Source organism: Tamandua tetradactyla, chromosome 19 (genome assembly GCF_023851605.1).
Source record: "Tamandua tetradactyla isolate mTamTet1 chromosome 19, mTamTet1.pri, whole genome shotgun sequence".
Taxonomy (NCBI): Eukaryota; Metazoa; Chordata; class Mammalia; order Pilosa; family Myrmecophagidae; genus Tamandua; species Tamandua tetradactyla.
The window spans coordinates 29508936-29528287 of NC_135345.1; the positions used below are offsets into that span (position 1 = coordinate 29508936).

The 19352-nt window shown below is 33.6% G+C and overlaps 1 long non-coding RNA gene across 1 annotated transcript in view; it reads left to right on the forward strand.

The window, feature by feature from the left end:
• Positions 1 to 5178: 5178 nt before the first annotated feature.
• The window catches only part of LOC143663543 (uncharacterized), a 140690-nt gene continuing 126516 nt past the window's right edge, over positions 5179 to 19352 (forward strand). Inside the window, exons 1-2 of the long non-coding RNA XR_013166022.1 lie at positions 5179 to 5526; positions 6726 to 6774. This is a non-coding gene — a long non-coding RNA (uncharacterized LOC143663543). The remainder of the gene's footprint in view (positions 5527 to 6725; positions 6775 to 19352) is intronic.

A 19352-nucleotide genomic window follows, 5' to 3' on the forward strand; every position in this document is an offset into this window, starting at 1 on the left:
GAAACAAAAAGAGATACATACATATATATAAATATGAAATTTTATAAGTGTCTCACATTGTTGTTGGAAGACATGACTCCACATTCCATAAGTAGGTTGCAAACAGGCAACTCCAATGAAAGTCTTTATTGAATTCCTCATGAGACACTGTCTGGCTGAAGTGAAGAGAGAAATTCTCTCTTCTGACTTCTCTTTTAAAACCTTCAACTGATTGGGTCAAATGTCTCTTCTTGCTGAAGACCCTCTATTTAGTCGATTGTAGATGTAATCAGTCCCTATCCAATTTCTTCTGATATAAGAACTGCAGGCATGTTGGACTAAGGCACACCCTCATTCAATTTGGGCATGCCTTAACTAACAATATCTTCAAATGTCCTGGGTTCACATTCATGGGAACAGGGGTTGGGACTTAAACATGTTTCCTTTTGTTGGGAACATGATTCATTTCCCAACAGTGGATATAAAGTTATTGCTTGTCAGCTGAAAATGCAAGAAAAGATCACTACCATATTTTGGAAATAATTGAAGAAAGGGGCTGTCTCCCCTAAGTTTGGAAGAATAAAAGGAAATGACTGAAATCATTAAATCCTGCAGAGCTGGAACTCTGCTCTCTAATCAGGACATTGCAAGAGTTTCTGAGTGGTATACAGTAAGATTGGTTCTGTAAATGTTGAAATACTAAAAATTGGTTTCAACTACTAAGAGAAGAAACTGCCATTACCAGGGTGAAGAAGTATTATTGGGTGATGATTCCAAAACCAGGAAGCCCACAAGATGAAACGAACTCTTCCTCCTTCAGTCTTGAGGTCGCCCTAACAAAGAGCCTGTTTCGGCAAAGCAGAAATGTGGTTTTCAGAATTCTTGCCTCAGCATTACAATGCAGAGTACAGGGAGTGGGTGGTGCTGATAGACAATGTTTAAAACTGGTATGATCCTTTTGGCAATTTAGCATACATAAGCACCATTATTGATATATTTTAATTACCGTAAGACAACATAAACACCTTTATATATTTGAAAAAAAAAAGGATTGGGATTAGAAATGGAAAATTGTTCTCTAATATTTACTTTTTTCTCCATTTTTATAATACCCTGCACATATCCTTGCCAGGAAATGTATCATACGTATAGAATTTATATGTTAATTATCTATCACTTCCAATAGAGTTTGATGAAAATTAATGAGTAATCCTGTAAGAGAAATCTATTCTGAATTAGAATGGTGATACATGGAAGGGACAGAGTAACTGCGGACAAAGTACAAGAACTTTACAGCCACAGAGTTAGACATAATGACAACTACTTTTTATCAAATATTTATTTATCACATATTTCCAAAGAACTGTATGTATATTGACGTATTTAATCATTACAACAGAGAGCTATGTCATGCTAAGCGTGGACATTCGTACAAAGTCTTAATGATAAACAAAACCTGAGCAAACCACTTAAGATTGCTGTACAGCACATGGTTTTCATGGTAGTATGGTTAGAGGGAAGGAATTAACGCAGAAGGCAACAGTTAGGATTGCCTTTAATCTTGTCTGATAATATGGTTTACCAGTGTTCTCCAGAGAAACAGAACTGACAGGATATATAATCGAGCCAGAGCTTGCTTGACTGAACAACTGGATAACATAGCCTAGCAAATTAACACATGAACTTAATCATTATGGAGGCCAAGATAAATATCTGGGAATATGGCTCAAGTCACTTAATTTGTGAGGCTTGTTTTTTTAAAGCTGAATAATGAATGTATGGGACCACATGTTTTTTGTCCTTCTGTCCACTTTATCTCTGACATTTTGAAATTAAGGAACCTAGAGACAAGTAATCACCCTACTAAAGACCATTATTTAATATAGTATTACATAGTATCCTCAGAACTACTTTATTTCTTTCAGCATAAATACCTGAAAGTAAAGAATCGTGTTTTATGGAATAGTGACTTTGTGCATATGTGTATCTTTACATTTATTCAGGGTTTCTTTTGGCCTGTTTCAGAAGGTGACCTAAAATCTTAATATTGAAATAAGAGCTCTTAGAGAATCTGAATAGAAGAAAAATCTGGAATTCTTGGAGAAATAACATGGTGATTTCAAAAAAAATATATGCATGTCCATAATAAATTGTGTTGCTCTTAACTTTGAAGATGACTGGAAAAGGCAATCAGTATCTTTAATGTAGAGTTTATAGTTGAACCATTGAAGAACTGCTACAGCAAGATATACAACATGTTAAAAGGCAGTTTCATGAAGATGAGATTGCAATTGTTCGATTTCATTTTCCAGTCTGGACAAAGATTTTATTCTTGTTGATTTAGAAAAAGTGTGTATGAAAAGGTTATATGTGACTATGAACCATGGTACTAAGATTTTCAGAAAGAGAGATATACACATGTATTCATTCTTTATTTTAATATTTCTTGAACACTGTTACACAGTAAGTCTCTTCTAAGCCCTAGAGACATTACAGTCATCATTCAGGCTAACTCTGTTAATGGATATTTAGAGTGAGGAGACTCTGGAAGGAAGGAAAAACAGAAAGCTCATTAAGCATCATGAAGAACAGCAGAACATTCTTCAAGTTATAAAGTAGCTCTCAGAGCCCTATTTTTTTGTTTATCCCTCAGTCTAATCTACCATTACTTCTCTCCTTTTCTCTGTGCTCTGCAATTATTATTACTCAGTCATGTATTCATTCTGTTCAGTATTTCTGCCTTGGCTACTAACTGTCACATTTTTATCTTTACTATAATGGTTTTATTATTATTAACATTCATATATCTTACAATGTCATAGCTAGAAAAGACCCAGCTGAACTTTTGGACATGTTTATATTACCTGAATTTGGTTATGGCTCCTGGCTTCAGGGTTCTATTACAAAGACTGATAACTATGTTGTTTTGGGCAATTCTTTTTGGTTCAGTTGACCAGTTAATCTGGTTCAAAGCTTTAAATGTTTTTCTGTAGCCGTTGACACATCAGATAACTCGAAAGTTCAGCCTGCAACAAAAGGATCAACAGGGAATAAATTGAGTCCATTTACAAACAACATTCTCTAAACAATCCCCTAAGCAAGACAATGTTTGCAATGGTGAAGATCTGAATATCATTAATTAATGTCTTGTCCCTGACTTCATCTGTCCTGACCAAAAAGAAGAAATCCCTGATGGCTATTGTGTGGTAGTGATTATGTTTACTCCTATTGAGTATAAACAACTTCTCAGAACAGCAAGCTCAGGTAGGATTACTCTGAGACTGTGATGGGACAAAAGACAAAAGAAAAGATCATTTTAAAATAATGTCCAAGCATAGACAATGCCAATAAAAATATGCAAACCACAAAAATGAGCAAATATATTCCTTCAACTGCTTCCTTACACATACAGCTTTAGCAGTCTCCATTTCTTCTGCATACTAAATAAGAATTATTAAGACAAACAATCATAAAATTGTCCCCAGTTGTTTAGTCATCCAGTCTAGAGAAAGGTATGTTTCCTTCCTAAAATCATACAACAAAATCTCTAACCTTATAATAAACCCTTCTAATATACTCCTATTCTTATTGAGATGTCCCTTGCTACCAATTATTTTATAAAACAACAGGAAGGATATGACAAGATTTAAGTTTCAAAAGCTCAATTCCTTCTGGGTAGAGAAAGAACATAGAGGTAAAAGAAAGAGAGCATGAGAAAGCTAGAAAGGTAGTTCAGTGGTCCATATAAGAGATGAGAGAGGCTTGGGCTTAGGTAGTGGTTATGGAAACGGGGGGAAATGAATGCCTTCATGATATAGTTAATAAAAAGCAAAACCTAATGATAAATTAGATTTTTTTCCCTTTATTTTCTACCTCAGTGGAAATATTGAATTAGTCATATACCTTCAGTGTATGGCATAGTATCCTCATTGTTTTTCCTTATTGTCTTGGTTTGCTAAAGCTGAAGGAATGCTATATACCATAAATGGATTGACTTTTACAGCTGGGATTTATTAAATTAAAATTTACAGTTCTTAGGCCATGACGATGTCCCAATTAAAGTATCAGCAGAATGATACCTGGATTCTGAAGACAGGCTGCCTTTATCCAAGATCTCTGTCACTTGGGAAGGCACATGGCTGGCATCTTCTAGTCCTTTGCTCCCAGGTTTCATTGCTTTCAGCTTCTGTTTCCACTGACTTCTTCTGTGGGTCCTTTAGCTTCTCCGGGCTTTTTTCTCTCTTTATCTGTGTTCTTTATTCTCTCATAAAGGACTCCAGCAGAAGGATTAAGACCCATCTTGAATGTGAAGCATCATAAGTCAATTGAAATTACCTAACTAAAAAATCCCACCCACAATAGGTCTATACCTACAGGAATGGATAAAAAGAACATGACCTTTTATGAGGTACATAACAGCTTCAAACCAACACATTTATTCTCGCCTTTGTTTTCCACCCACCATTCTAATGTGTTTAATGCATGTATTTGTTAGTTTGTTTTCATGCAAATGTGCATTCTTGTTTTCTTTCTTTATTTTTTTTTTTTTTAGTTTTCTTTTACTTTTAATTTTGGTAAATATATACTTAATTTTCTACTTAATATTTTCCTTTGCAAAATATATTGCAGTATTTTTCTTGCAATAAAGGACTTTGCTTGTCCTTTAATTTGTCTGGCTAGTTCATTGCATTTAACTTATGTGAAGCACTTCATGATTTGCATCCATCAAAATTTACCTACTCATTTCCCAAAAGATAGAAAGACAAATGGCCTCCACTTCCCTTCTATTACCAATAACACTGTGTTGAATATCTCACAATACCCTTTATAGACCTACTTAAATTTATTTTTCATTTCATTGGCACTGGAATTGCCGAGTCATCTGATTGGAACATACTGAATTTAACTCCTATGCATGTAATTTGTGGAAATTACTGCTATGTACAATAACATGAATAATCTCATAAACATAATCTTAGACCCAAAGAAGTCAAACAGTCAAGAGTATACACTGCATAGATCCGTTTACTATATATGAACTTCAAGAACAGGCAATACTAACTGATAGTGCCAGAAATCAGGATGAGTCAATGTATATGTGAATAAACATTAACATATTTCAGAATGGCCATTATGAGCTAATGTATAATAATGAAACACTGAGAGAATGTCAAAATGGAATTTCCAAGTAGATGGGAAATGGATAGGGTCTACTGTTACCATAGTGGTGGAGTTCAAAAACCCAGACCCACAACTCAGGCTTAGATTATGAAGCACAAACTAGTCACAGGAAATCCAGTGTAGTTAGGTCAAGTTATGTGGCAATCAGGATGCTTTTAATGGGAATTCTACCAGGGAAGAAACAAATTGTGTTGTTGGTTATTACAGAGGTCATAGGGAAGAAAAAGGAAGTAAGAATACCTCATGGGAACTGCAAACATAAAGGAGTAATAAGAAGAGATGATCCGACTCCAGTGAAAATTCAGAAGTATCCATCATGCATTGAAGAGCATAAATAGGAAAATAATTGTAATGAAATTTCCTAAGGTTCGCTTACAGTTTCTATTTGGTTTATATGAGTTGGAAATCCACATTATCAGTTATAGGAAATTCTATGAATGAGTATGTATTAATACAAAGGTCATAGTACTAAAGATCCACTTAAGATGAAAAAAATATCCCCAAGATAATTTTTATTTTGGATTATCATGTTATCTGCTAGGAGGAAAAATAAAATATCAAACATGAGTTCATAATTAGAAGACATCTTTAGTAAGTTATATAGAACATATAGGAAACAGTAATTAAATAAGTCATAGTTATTAAAATTGTTTTCATATTTGGAAGAAAACAGTAAAAGAAATACTTATACACACACATTATAGAGAATTTTATGAATCTTAATAATTTATTCCTTATAGCAATTATTATTATTTAAAATTAAGATGTTTCATTTGATTTGGTTTTGCTTTTACCATACCATGAGTCATAGAGATTTGCTATATTTATATGCAACACTCTTAATTCATTAGTTAGTTATTCTGCTTTGGATAGAGTAGAAAGATTCCAGAATGGGGAAAATAATCCTTTTTCCATAAGTCAAGGGAAGTGAGAAGAGGCCACTGAATCAATGATAATATATAGGAGGGGCACAAATATTACCTATGACTTATTAATCTAATCGTTCAACAATTATTTATATTAGTCTGCCTCTGAAAGTCACTACATGTGTTTCTAAAAATAGGACTGGCCATGTGACACCTAACATCATTCGTTTATCCACCTAGCAAACACTTATCTTTTAAACTTCTGGATATGAATCACTTTATTTATTTAGTTAGTTTTTGGTGTGTGCAAGCTCTAGGAATCGAACCCGGGTCTCCAGCATGACAGGTGAGAATTCTAACACTGAGTTACCCTTGCACCACCTTGAATCATTTTTAATGTGGAGTTTCCCACATAACTACAATTGTGGCCTCATTTGATATCACAATCCCCCTACTAAATAAAATGTGGTGCTCCTTCTGCATTCATATGATCAGTGTATCGCAGATCACACTGAATTTTACTTGTCTGTCTTCCTAACTGGGCTAGCAGTTTCTTGAGGGTCAGGGATTCTAAATGTGGCACTTAGCTCAGTAGTTGGCAAAGAAGGATTTTATGTGCATTCATTACATATTCATAAACCACATGTACTAGGCCTAGTTTTGGCCTTTGTTCATATTATATGTTTTTTATTCCCCCAGTGAATGAATCAATTACTGGATATTTTTGAAGGTAGCACATTCATCACAGGTAAGACATAGCACTATTTACAATAATAAAGGATTTTTTCAAGGCATTATAGCTAAAGATGAAGTTGGGAATGGCTAACAGGATAGTATCATCCAAAGACTTGTTTCTATTGTTAATTTGGCAGGGAAATATGTTGAGTACATACAATGTAAGGAAAATTGTAAATTTTGGCATATTACATGCTTAATTTGAATTAAACCTTCTCTTCTGGTCCCAAACAATATGCAGATATTAAATCAATTCCCAAAGTAATTAAAGAATTTAAGCTATTAAAATTAACATTAGTTGTTCAAACAAATTTATATAAAACCTTTATTTTTAAGGTCTTGATTTCCAAGAACTGACCTTTAAAACAAAAATCCCATAGTAGGTAGTTGTGAAAAAAAGCATATTTTTGAAACACTATCTTATAACTTGTCAGTTTTTAGTGGCAGTTAATGCTGCGTCCATGCAAATATATATTTTTTCAACATTTAGGATATTTATACGAAACATAGTTTGCTTAGACATGATATTTTGTTTACTACTTAACTGCTAAGTAGATTCATATTTAAATGTAAATATCTTTGAAAACTGTAGTGTGTTGAAATTACTAATTTTCATGCTAAACTTTCAAAATTTGCATATATAATTGCACATCCTTCATGCAAATAAAAACTTACCAAATTTGCCCTCCTGGTAAAGGTATTTATGTATTATCAATGCACACTGAATATCTATGCAAACATTTGGATTTACATACATACATATTTATTGTGTTTATGTACCTGTTGGTTTTATAAAGTACACTATACACATTACACTTTTAATATGATAAATACTGTTATGCTTGACCCTTTTCAATCCTGGAGAAGACATATTTGCCATTTGTCCAGAGTAAATAATTTTTATGAGTATTCCTCCTATAGAGAATATAGGGGATGATTTCTTTAAAAAGAATTATAAAATGTCAGTTACAGAAAAGTTCAGAAATCTTATGCTAATTCTGGAGAATGGCACCCAGATATCAAATAGATATTTAATACTTATATCTTTCACAATTCCTTCCTAAAAAGTTGTCAATTTGGACAAGATAAACTAAGGAATTATCTGTATAGTTGGATTAACTCTCCCCTATTTGTCCCAAACAATGTGAAATTAGCTTAATTTAGCAAGTAATTACTGAAGGATTTGGGCTATTAAAATTATCATTAAATGTTTAAACAAATGCACATAAATATTTACTTTCAAAATCTTAATTTCCAAGTAATGACCTTTAAAATGAAATATTTTAAACAGAAATTTCTTGGCCTGGACACTATTCACTATTAGCTCTGCAAAAAAAAAAAAAAATGAAGTAAAGATACAAAAAAAATAAAATACTGTGAATATTATGTATGACTAGGAACCCACACCAGATTCCCCACTTAACCACCTTGTACTCGATTCTTCCTTCTAACTATAAAGGCTTGCTGTTGTCATAATACATATCTACCTTCTGAGATTGATCAGTTGCTTCAGTGAACAAGTTTACATGGTATTCTTTTTCTTGTCTGAGTCAATGTTTTCTTCAATACCATGAAGTAAATTAAAATAAAGTGTTTAAATCTAGTTCTTATGATAAAGAAGACCAAATTTCATTCTAATAAATGTGAAATACAGCTTGTCATGTTCCTTTCAGTCTGTAGAAATGCTACCACAAGGCTTTGCCAGTTAAGCCTAATATGTTGACATTTATTTTTGCTGCAATAAATGTTAGGATTATATTTTTGCATTAAATTTTGGCATTTTTAAAGATCACGATGACAAGTAATTTATTCCTCAAATCACTCTGGTTTGTTTTTACTTTTTGAATATGGATTTGGTCATGTGTCTCCAAGGCACAGTAGAAAGCATATTTCATATGCTTTGCAACATATTAGTATGATTTAAATCCACTTTTTCCATCTGGATTTACGCAAGCCTTCCTTGATGTTATTTGCTCTGAATTATTGCCCAGAAATAATCACACTGAATCCAATTTCACACTGACTGTGTGGCCTACCAAGTCTGTCACTGTAAAGCTTTAAGGCTTTTATAGCTTTTTCAATGAAGGCAATTTTTCAAGTATTCCATATATGAATATGTAATATACTGCTTTGACACTCATTTAAAATTTTTTCCTCTGCCCTCCCTTAAATATAAGATGAATATGATGACATATATTAGAAGTTAAAATCATTTCAGAGAAAGTGGGACAATCCAAAACGTACAAAAAATAATGTCCTTTGCATCGTCAATATAAATCCCATGTACAATTGTTTGGGTCAACTTAAATGTAGCTTGAATTACAACCTCAAAGATGCATAAATGCATAATTTAATACCAAAATAATTGATGCATTTTTTTTGCACTTAGGATTCTTTTTATTTTAGTAATACAAATATTAAAAAAGGATGTAAATTTGAGCTGTATCTCCCCCTGCACCTTCACATTTTTAAAGGACTGACTTTCTCTGAACTGGAGAAAGTGAAGAGTGAAATAGAACAGTTTTAAAAGTAGACAATAAATACGAATAGTTCCAACATAAAATCTTGTCTTTTCTTTATTATTCCATTGGTAGATAGTTATGGTTCTACATCATTCTTTTAAAAAAAAGTTTCTACCCATATTTAGTCATTAGTTTACACTGACTGAAAGGGAAGACCTGGATTTTTCTTTGAGTACCTAATCCTGACTAGAAAGCTGAGTTATTTTCAACTCGCACAAAATCAGATAATCCTCACTAGGTAGTTTGCATAAGTAAATGTGTACAAAGTGGCAGGCACCTATATTTGTCTATTTTGCATTCTAACCACTCTGAGAAAGTTCAGGCTACTTAATGTTTGCTAACTGGAAGTAAGTTGGCAATCATTTCCTTTTGCAAACGTATTTACACTTATTTTCTTACAATATGCTTACTTTCAGCCTCTTCTGCTATATGATTAGAATCAAAATCAATATTGAAGAATTTTGAGAATTAATTCAAGTATTTTTAAGAATAGCCCTAAGGAAAAGAATGTTGCATTCTAAGTCAAAACTCTTTTCCTATTTATATGGATGAAATAACTCGACAAGGTGAAAGGTAGAACAGTTGCTTATGATAGAAATAAAACTTCATGCTATTGAGGTCATGGTATACACAGGCAAAGTAAAATGGAGAACCAGGATCATTTTTCAGGTCATTCAAGACTTAAAATGAAAAGTAAGCATTCAGATAAACCATTTAGAAAATGTCTTCTTTACTTTGATTTATTTAAATAATTGTTTTAATTTACTTAAATAATTACTTTAATTGTCCTTATCTTTTTACTACAGACAAAAGCGTCTTTTAAAAATCATGACTACATTGTTAGGGTTTGTCAGGTAGTTATTCCAGTTTATTTATCACATATCGTCAGGAGATGATCGTTTCAATGACCTTACTTCTGCATACTTTTCTACAACATGAAGAAAAATTGCTCTATCTCTTTGTGAAGAACTATTAAATGAACTTATTAGAAATTTCCTAGGTGAACCAGTATTTCTTAAAACATTTTTCATTGTGAAAAATAGCATGTACAAAAAAGCAACAAATTTCAATGTACATTGTAATAAGTAGTTCTAGAACAGATTTCAGAATTTGGTATGGATTACAGTTCCACAAATTTAGGTTTTTCTTTCTAGATGCTCCAAGACATGGGAGACTAAAAGAAATATAAGTATAATGATTAACAATCATACTCATTTGTTAAATCCCATCTTCTTTGTTATAACTCCTCCTTCTCCTTTGAACCTTCTCCTATTCTTTATAGGCATTTGGGCTATGCCCCTTCTAACTTTTTCAGTTGGAAAGAGCTGTCAATAATATGGGATAGGAGGATGGAACTAGTTGATGTTCTGAGAGAGGCTGTCTCCTCTAGATTTCAGGACTTATCTGGCATAAGAACACATCTAGAGGTTGTAGGTTTCTGGAAAGTGAAAATAGTGCATGAAACTTTTGTAGAATCTCAGATAGAGCCCTAGATCTTCTCTAGGGTTTACAAGAATAGTTTCAGTTGGGTTTTGGCAAATCATGGTAAATAGCAATAGCTACCTGAAGCTTGCATAAGAATAGCCTTGCATAAGAATTAGAGCTCTGGAATAACATTCAATCCACACAATATTTGATCATATATATATATATCCTCCAGTTCACCATTGCACTTACCAATCAATGTATCCTTCAGCCACCTCCATCCTTCGGGCACCATATATAATGTCCAATGTCAAAAATCCATGTCTTACATTATCTTCACTTAGTTGTACAATCATCAATACTCTCAATTTTGGACAATTTTCATTGTTAGAAAGAGTAAAAATAACTGATAAACACACCCTCACCAAAAAGAAAATCCAAACTTCATCTTAACTCTTGTCCTTTCCCTCCAGTTATTTATCCCTGGTATTGCTGAATAACTGTTGATGTCTTCTTGTTAAACCCAGACCATAGACCTTATACCCCTCTATTATTTTCTCTTTATCCAAAATTCATATCTTAGAAGTAGTTCATGCAAGAATTTACTTATGTTTGTTAATCGGTGGGACACATGGCTCTTTACAACCCCTTTCAATCATGGTTACTTTCAATATGGCAATATTACTTGTAGACCCACTAATGAACTGCCTTCACTTCTTTCCATTCCCTTCCACTAAAATTCAACCTCATTAGCTAACCATTCACTCATTTCTAGCTTCTGTGTATCTCTAGGTCCCTTATATTCTATACGATAAGCCCCTGAGTTTACCTTTACCAAGGTCGTAGTAGTAAAATCATACAGTATTTATCATTTTGTGTCTGGTTTACTTCATTCAGCATTATGTCCTCAAGGTTCATCCATATTGTGATATGCTTCAGGACCCCATTTCATCTTACTGCTGTATAATATTCCATCATATGTATATACCACATTTTGTTTGTCCACTGTTCTGTTGATGGGCACTTGAATAGTCCTCATCTTTTGGCAGTTGTGAATAACCCTGCTATGAAAATCAGTGTGCAAATGTTTATTTGCTTCACTGCTTTCAGCTCTTCTGGGTATACAGCAAGTAGTGATATGTCCAGGTTGTAGGACAACTCGATATTTAATTGTGTAAGGAACTGCCAAACTTTCTTCTACAGCAGCTCTACCATTATACATTCCCACCAGCAGTGCATAATTGTCTCAATTTCTCCACAACCTTTCCAAGATTTGTAGTTTCTTATTTTTTTTAATAGTAGCCATTGTTATAGGTGTGAGGTGGTATCTCATTTTGGTCTTGCTCTGCATTTCCCTTATAGATATTTGTTATTTCTCTTCTGTTTGCTTTGTGGTTAGTTTGCTGTTCTTTGTCTGATTCTTCCAGGTGAGAAGTTAAGTCCTTGAGTTTTGCTCTTCTTTTTTAATACTGGCATTTAGGGCAATGAATTTCCCTCTCAGCACTGTCTTTGCATATCCAAGAATTTCTGACATGTTGTATTCTCATTTTCATTCATCTCCTGATATTTTCCAATTTACCTTGTAATTCCCTAAAAGTGTGTTATTAATTTCAATATATTTGCAAAAGTTCTGGTTCTTTTGTAGTTATTGATTTCCAGCTTCATTCCATTGGCTCAGATAAAGTATTACGAATAACTTCAGTGTTCTTAAATTTATAAAGGCCTGTTTTGTGCCCCAGCATATGATCTATCCTAGAGAAAGTTCCATGAGCACTAGAGAAGAATGTATATCCTGATGTTTTGGGGTATAAGGAACTCTATATGTCTGTTAGGTCTAATTAATTTATCCAGTTGCTTACGTTCTCTATTTCTTTGTTTATCCTCTGTTTGGGTGTTCTAGCTATAGAAAGGGTGTTGCATTGATGTCTCCCAATATTATTGTTGAAACATCTGTTATTGCTTCCTTCAGTTTTGCCAGTGTTCACCTTATGTAATGTGGATCTCCTTGTTTGGGAGCATAAATATACATGATTGTTATTTCTTCTGGGAGAATTTTCCTTTTTATTAAGATGTGGCATTCTTCTTTGTCTCTTATGACATCCTTACATTTAAAGTCTACTTTGTCTGATATTACCATAGCTTCTCTTGCTTTCATTTGGTTACAGCTTGCATGAAGCATCTTTTTCTATTCTTTTACTTTCAGTCTATTTGTGTCCTTGGGTCTAAGATAATTCTCTTGTAAGTAGCATATAGATAGATAATATTTCTTAATCCATTCTGCCAATCTGCATCTTTTAATTGGTGAGTTTATCCCATTAACATTCAAAGTGATTATTGTGAAGGCATTTTACAATCTACCATCTTATCTTTTGTTTTTTATTTCTCAGGGGCTCATATTCTTTTCCCTCTTTCTCTATTTATCCTTTACATTTCCGTTGCTGATACTCTTCAATTATGTGTCCTCCTACTCCAAACCTCTTTCTCATGTCCTTTTTTTTTTTCCAGCTGACAGAACTCCCTGTATTATTTGTGGTAGGGTCAGTCTCATGTTGACATATTCTCTTAGCCTTTGTCTGTCTTTGAAAACTTTAATCTCTCCCTCACTTTTGAAGGACAGTTTTGGCTGGATACAGAATTCTTGGCCAGAGTTCTCTCTTCCAGGACCTTAATTATATTATACCATGGCCTTCACACTTCCATGATGCCTTTTGAGCAGTCCAAACTCAGTTTCATGTCATCTCCATTGTATGTGGTGAGTGACTTTTCTCTTGCCATTTCAGGATTTTCTACTTCTCTTGAACATTTAGCAGACTGATTAATATGTGTCTTTGAGTAGGCCTATTTGGATTTATCCTACTTGTTATTCATTTGATTTATACATTTATATCTTTTATAAGGGTTGGGAAAATTTCCCCCTGTATCTCCTGAACTCATCTCCCTAGGATTTTACTCTTCTTTTTCTCTTCTGGGATGCCAATGAATCTTATATTTGTGTACTTTATGTTTTCTATAATTTCCTTAAGATCTAATTTAAATTTTCCCTTTTTATGCCATTTTTTTTCTTTTTTGCATTTGAATTCAATTGTCCTGTCCTCTAATTCACATTTGTATTCTTCTGCCTCTTAAAATCTCCTGTTGTGGGTCTCTAGCATATTTTCTATTTGGTTTACATTATCTTTCATCTCTGTGATATCTGCTATTTTTCTACTTTTTCTGTCAAATTCTTCTTTATGCTTTTTTAGTATGTTCTTCATATCCTTCATGTCATTAGCCAATCCACTGTATATATTTAGTAGAGTTGTATGAATATCTTTGATTAGTTGTTTCAAAATCTGTGCCTCTTCCTCCAGTGTTTTAATTTGGTCATTTGGCTGGGCTATATCTGTCTACATCTTCATATGCTTTGTGATTTTCTGTTGGCTTTGAGAATTTCAATTTTCTTGATAGCATTATTTTGAAAGTTGATTTCTCTTGTTCCTCAGAAATACCCAGCCAAACCAAGTCCAGACCTCAGGCAGGGTCTGCAACTCTACCTGAGGATCTGTTTTCATCTAGGTATATACTCAGTTTTCCAGACTGCACTTTCAATTTCTTCCCAACTGTACTGGTTTAGAACTATGGTGTATCCCAGAAAAAAAAACATGGATTAATCCTGATCCAATCTTGTGGAGGCAGCCATTTCTTTTAATCTTGATTCAAAACTATAGGTTGGAAACTGTTGATTGGATTATCTCCATAGGGATGTGATGTGGCAAGTTGTGGGTATGACTTTTTGATTTGATGGAGATGTGACTCTACTCATTCAAATTGGGGCTTGATTAATTTACTAGAGTCCTTTAAAAGAGGAAATACTTTGGAGAAAGCTCAGAGCTGATGGAGATGCTTGAAGAGCAGAAGTGATAGAGTCTGCACAGCCAGACACCTTTGGAGATGCAGGAGGAAAATGCCCTGAGGGTAGCCTTATGAAATAAGAAGCCAAGAGAGAAATTTAGCAGACATTGCTACATGCCTTTCCAGCTGAGATAGGTGTTCTGAATGGCTTTAGAACTGTAAACTTGTAACTTATTATATTACCTTTTTAAACATTGTTCAATTTCTGGTACATTGCTTTCCAGCTGTTTAACAAACTAATAGAGATTTTGGTACTGAAAGTGGAATGCTGCTGCAGTTTGTAAGTACCAAACATATTAGAAGAGCTTTTTAAATAGACAACTGGAAGATTCTGGAAGAGTTGTGAGAAGCTTGATAGGGAAGACTTAGAATGCTTTGAAGAGACTGTTAGTAGAAATACAGAACCTAAGTATGTTTTTGATAAGGCATTAGAAATGATGACTGTGTCATTGTCAACTGGAAGGAAGGTATTCTTTGTGAATGGAAGGCAGAATATGAGAATGGTGAACTTGGGTATTTAGCAGAATAAATTTCCAAACTTACCAGGGAAAATGCAGTCTAGCTGCTCTTTGCAGGTTATGATAAGATGTGACAGGAAAAAAATAAGCTGAGAACTAAACTTCTGGGTACAAAGAAAACAGAAATTGATGGTTTGGAAAATTCTGGGCTTCCAGAACATAAGACCCCAGTGAATAAGACCCCATATAAGGATTTAACCAAACATAGGACAAGTCAGCCATTTCAAAAAAAAAGTAAGGATTGGAAATGGAGTTATCCAGAAAGAATTTGTGGAAAGTCCTATTGTCTGGTGTTTATTATTCTTGTATACTGCATAGACAACCAGCAAGTGTTGTGGAATCTGTAAATATGGAAACCTTTAAAAAGTAAAAGAACATCAGTAAAATCTTGAGTAGCAATTTGTCCACATCAGGTTTTTGAAATTGGTCCAACAATTTCATGGAGCTCTAATAGATGTGGGTGAGGTTGGAGTGGTAAGGTAAATCTTGACTTTCAAAGTATACTGACTGGCAAACTACAGAATCTTAACATTAGTCTGTAGGCCTTGGGAACCCACTAATAAGTATGGGTTTGATTAACCTCTATGTATGCTGATATAAGTTAAGGAAAGACAAATAAAATAAGAACATAATACAATAAATAGTCAACTGTCTGAGTTCGTAAGGGCTTAATCCACATTTTTGTATCAGTAATGGAGAAGCTAAAAGGAAATTAACTGTATATAGAAACAAACATTCTACGATTTGGTTCCAATAGCTGACATTAATAAAGTTAACTTACTTTATTAGCTTTAATACTTTACTGGATTAACACGTAACAAATTGAGAAAGATTGGCATCTAAAATTAGATCTGCTATAGGACTTCAACCAGTAAGATAAGGAAACATTGGTGAATGTCAAAGACATGATGGTGAAAGAGGAGAGTTAATTTTTCATTTAGTGGATGAATCCAAAGCCAAGTAATAGTTGTCCTTACAGGTGAGATGTGAAAAGAAAAACTCATGCCACATGGATATGTAAAGATACAGTCAGGAGCAAGTTGTTAGCAAAGACCTCTTCTAGCATGTATAATAACTCCAGGAATGGACAGAATTCAAGTCTCTAAAATGAATACTAGAATGATCAAGATTGGTAACAGTCATTAGTGTTCTAACATACTAAGTATCTTTCTCAGTGAGGGAAAGAGGCACGAGAAAATAAGGCAGAAACAATGCAAGATCATCTCTGTAGAGAGCCAGTGCTGAATTTCTATTTTGCATCAGAGATTTTAAATCCTAACCACTCAAATTTAGGTAACCAGGCATTATTGCACCAGCAACTGGATATTAAGCATTACTTGCTGTTACATAGAGAAATAAATTCTTCTTCCTGATTGTTGAAATGATCAGTTCTTCCTTTATGGTCTTTAACTGATTGGATAAAATTATTTCATTGCAGAATTCAATTTATTATGGCAATCAGCCCCTCCCAGGAGAATCTTTGGCCCTATGCTGGGATCTTGGAGGAGAGAGATTGATAATTTTTGTTTGAACCTTTCTGTAATATTAATTCTATCTTGCTGGTCTGGAGAGGTGACGGGATTCGGCTATGGTTGAAATGTCACAGACTCTTGATTTCTCTTTTATTTACTAGATACTCTTGAATTTTTTTTTTCATATGCTCTATATTTTTGCAATTTATCAGTACATGAAAAAGTTTTGATAGTTTTTGAGTTTTATTATTACCATCATTTATGGTCATTTTGCTGAGGAGAGCATCCACAGAGCTTTTCATACCATGATTCCAGAACAAGGACTTTTTGTTGCTTAAATGATAGACATGAGATGGTGCCGGGGTTGAGTGATTTAAAGAATAAAAGAAATAGCAAATTAAACTTGAAAAATTAAAGACAGCTGGTTTAGACAATTCTAGTAGTTCAACTTTGGAGGATTGGAGATAAGTGAAGCAATGGTTGTAGGAGTATGAGGGCTCCAGGGTCATTTGTGTTTAATATTGTTTATACATGGGAAAAACATGAGCATGCTTGAATGACAAAAAAAGACATAGATGCAAGGCTGAGATGTAAGTAACTTCACGAATTTCATGACTGGAAGTATAAGAAGTAAAGAAAATTGATAATTTCAAATTTCTGTGCGAATTATTAGGCAAAATCTCCTGAGAGACAGATGAGAGAGGAATCAGTGTTTATAGAGAAAAAGTGGAGAAGGTTTGAATTAGTCGATGTAGTTAATGACAGAGAACCTATTAGTACAGTGTAGATTGGCATAACTTTGTAGTTTTGTAAGTTATATAAAGACCTAAGTTACAGATTAGGTTGAGGGCATGAATGTATATTTGTAATGGTTTAATTATTATAGCAACAAGCTCAAAACTTACTTGTTTTGGTACTTCCTGAAAACATTTCGAACATTTTGAATAAAGCCTACCCTTATTTTAAGAAAATGAAAGGATTTATTTTTCCTCTAATGCTAAAAAGAAATTATATTTTGCATTAGTAGGTATTCTCTCTATTGGGGAGTTATATTAGAGTGCTTCTACATAGATTTATACACGGATTTGTGAAATACAGAATTAGTGTCAGTGATCATAAATAGGCCACACTGAGGAAAAATATTCTACAAAGGAAAATTCTCACTGCTCTAACACCCTCTTTACAAGGGCACAAATGAAATGTTTGACCATATTGACTCAACTGTGAATTTTTAATATAAAATCATATTATGCGTTTATGACAATTGCTACTGATATCCATTGAGCTATAACAGACACTAGAGAAAATATTTTTACTACGTGCCTCTATGCCATTGTACTAAAGAACCATTTTAATAACAGCTGCTATCCTTGATGTGATTGACAAGTAAAGAGCACAGTCTGGCAGTTGACAATTAACAAATTGCATTTCTTCTTTTTCCTGGGGTCCTAAGGGACATGTTATTTCCTTACTTTTTCACTAATGAGGAATGGATAAATCTCTTTAGACTCTGTGATTGTATTCAGTTTGGATAAGGTTTTCTTGACTGTCAAACTGATACATGATATGAAATGAATCAGACCCATCTAAATCTTTACACCTAAGTGAATTAACGCCTCTCTTGCATCTAATGATCCCAGGCTGTCTATTGCATTCTGTCACAAATTCATCCATTATATGACTGACTTTGGATTGCTCTATTCTAACCTCTGACCTTTTTTTTATGTCTCATTTTAAACTTAAATATTATTTTTCTGTCCTTTGAGCAATAAATAGTTTGTAGGCAGAAGAGAAATAAAATAAGAGTGACTTTGAATTCAAGTACTTGAAAATGAGATTGCCTTCAGAGGGAAACTAACGAGGTAATATATAAAATTTGACATGCAAATTCTTCTTGATGTGACAGAATAGCTTCTAAGTGAGAGCAGTAGGACTTTAACTTATTAACACATCTAAATCAAATTTTCATGACCAAAATGGATTTGATGGAGAAGAAGAGGATCAAGTAAATAATTTGGTCAGTTGTAGATATATAGACTATCAACATTTGAGAGTGTATCTTGGAAGTTCTGCTAATACCAATAAGGATTATTAACACATTTATTCCTTTACTTTGTTTCAAGCTCTGTTCTCAAGGCCTTATAAGAATTACTTTTTGTGATATCCATTTTATGTGTTATTATTATTTTATGTGATATTACCCTATGAGGTAAATGATTTTTTAAAAATTCTACATGGTAGATTTTCAACACATGCTTGGAGATTTTAAGCAATGGGTCCAATGTTCTAGAATCAGTAAATGGTGGACATGAGGTTTGAATTCCGGAGCCTATCACCTAATCACTTCCTGGACTTAGGGAATGGAAGGGTAGGGAGAAGAGGGAAGATTTTCTCTTATTATTCTCATCTCCAAAATCAGAATAGATACACTTATTTTGACTAACTTTCTTGACTCCAGTGGACATGGAATTAGAAACTGTACAGGAAAAGCACTTTGATAATATATTTCCAGATTTATATCTCAGAGTCTCTTGAATTATAAACTAAGAAAGTATTTCTTGACAATACACATGTAATTCCCTGATAGAAGGAGAGCATGCTATTAAGACAACAGTGAAATATTAGAGGGTATTATATAACTTGAAGACACATGTCAGAATTGAGGTCAGTCCCAGACATAGGAACAAAAGTCTGCAGAACAGGGCCTTAGTAATGAACCGAAGTGTGAAAGTTAGCTTCTGAAACCCAGAACATGAAAGAAGA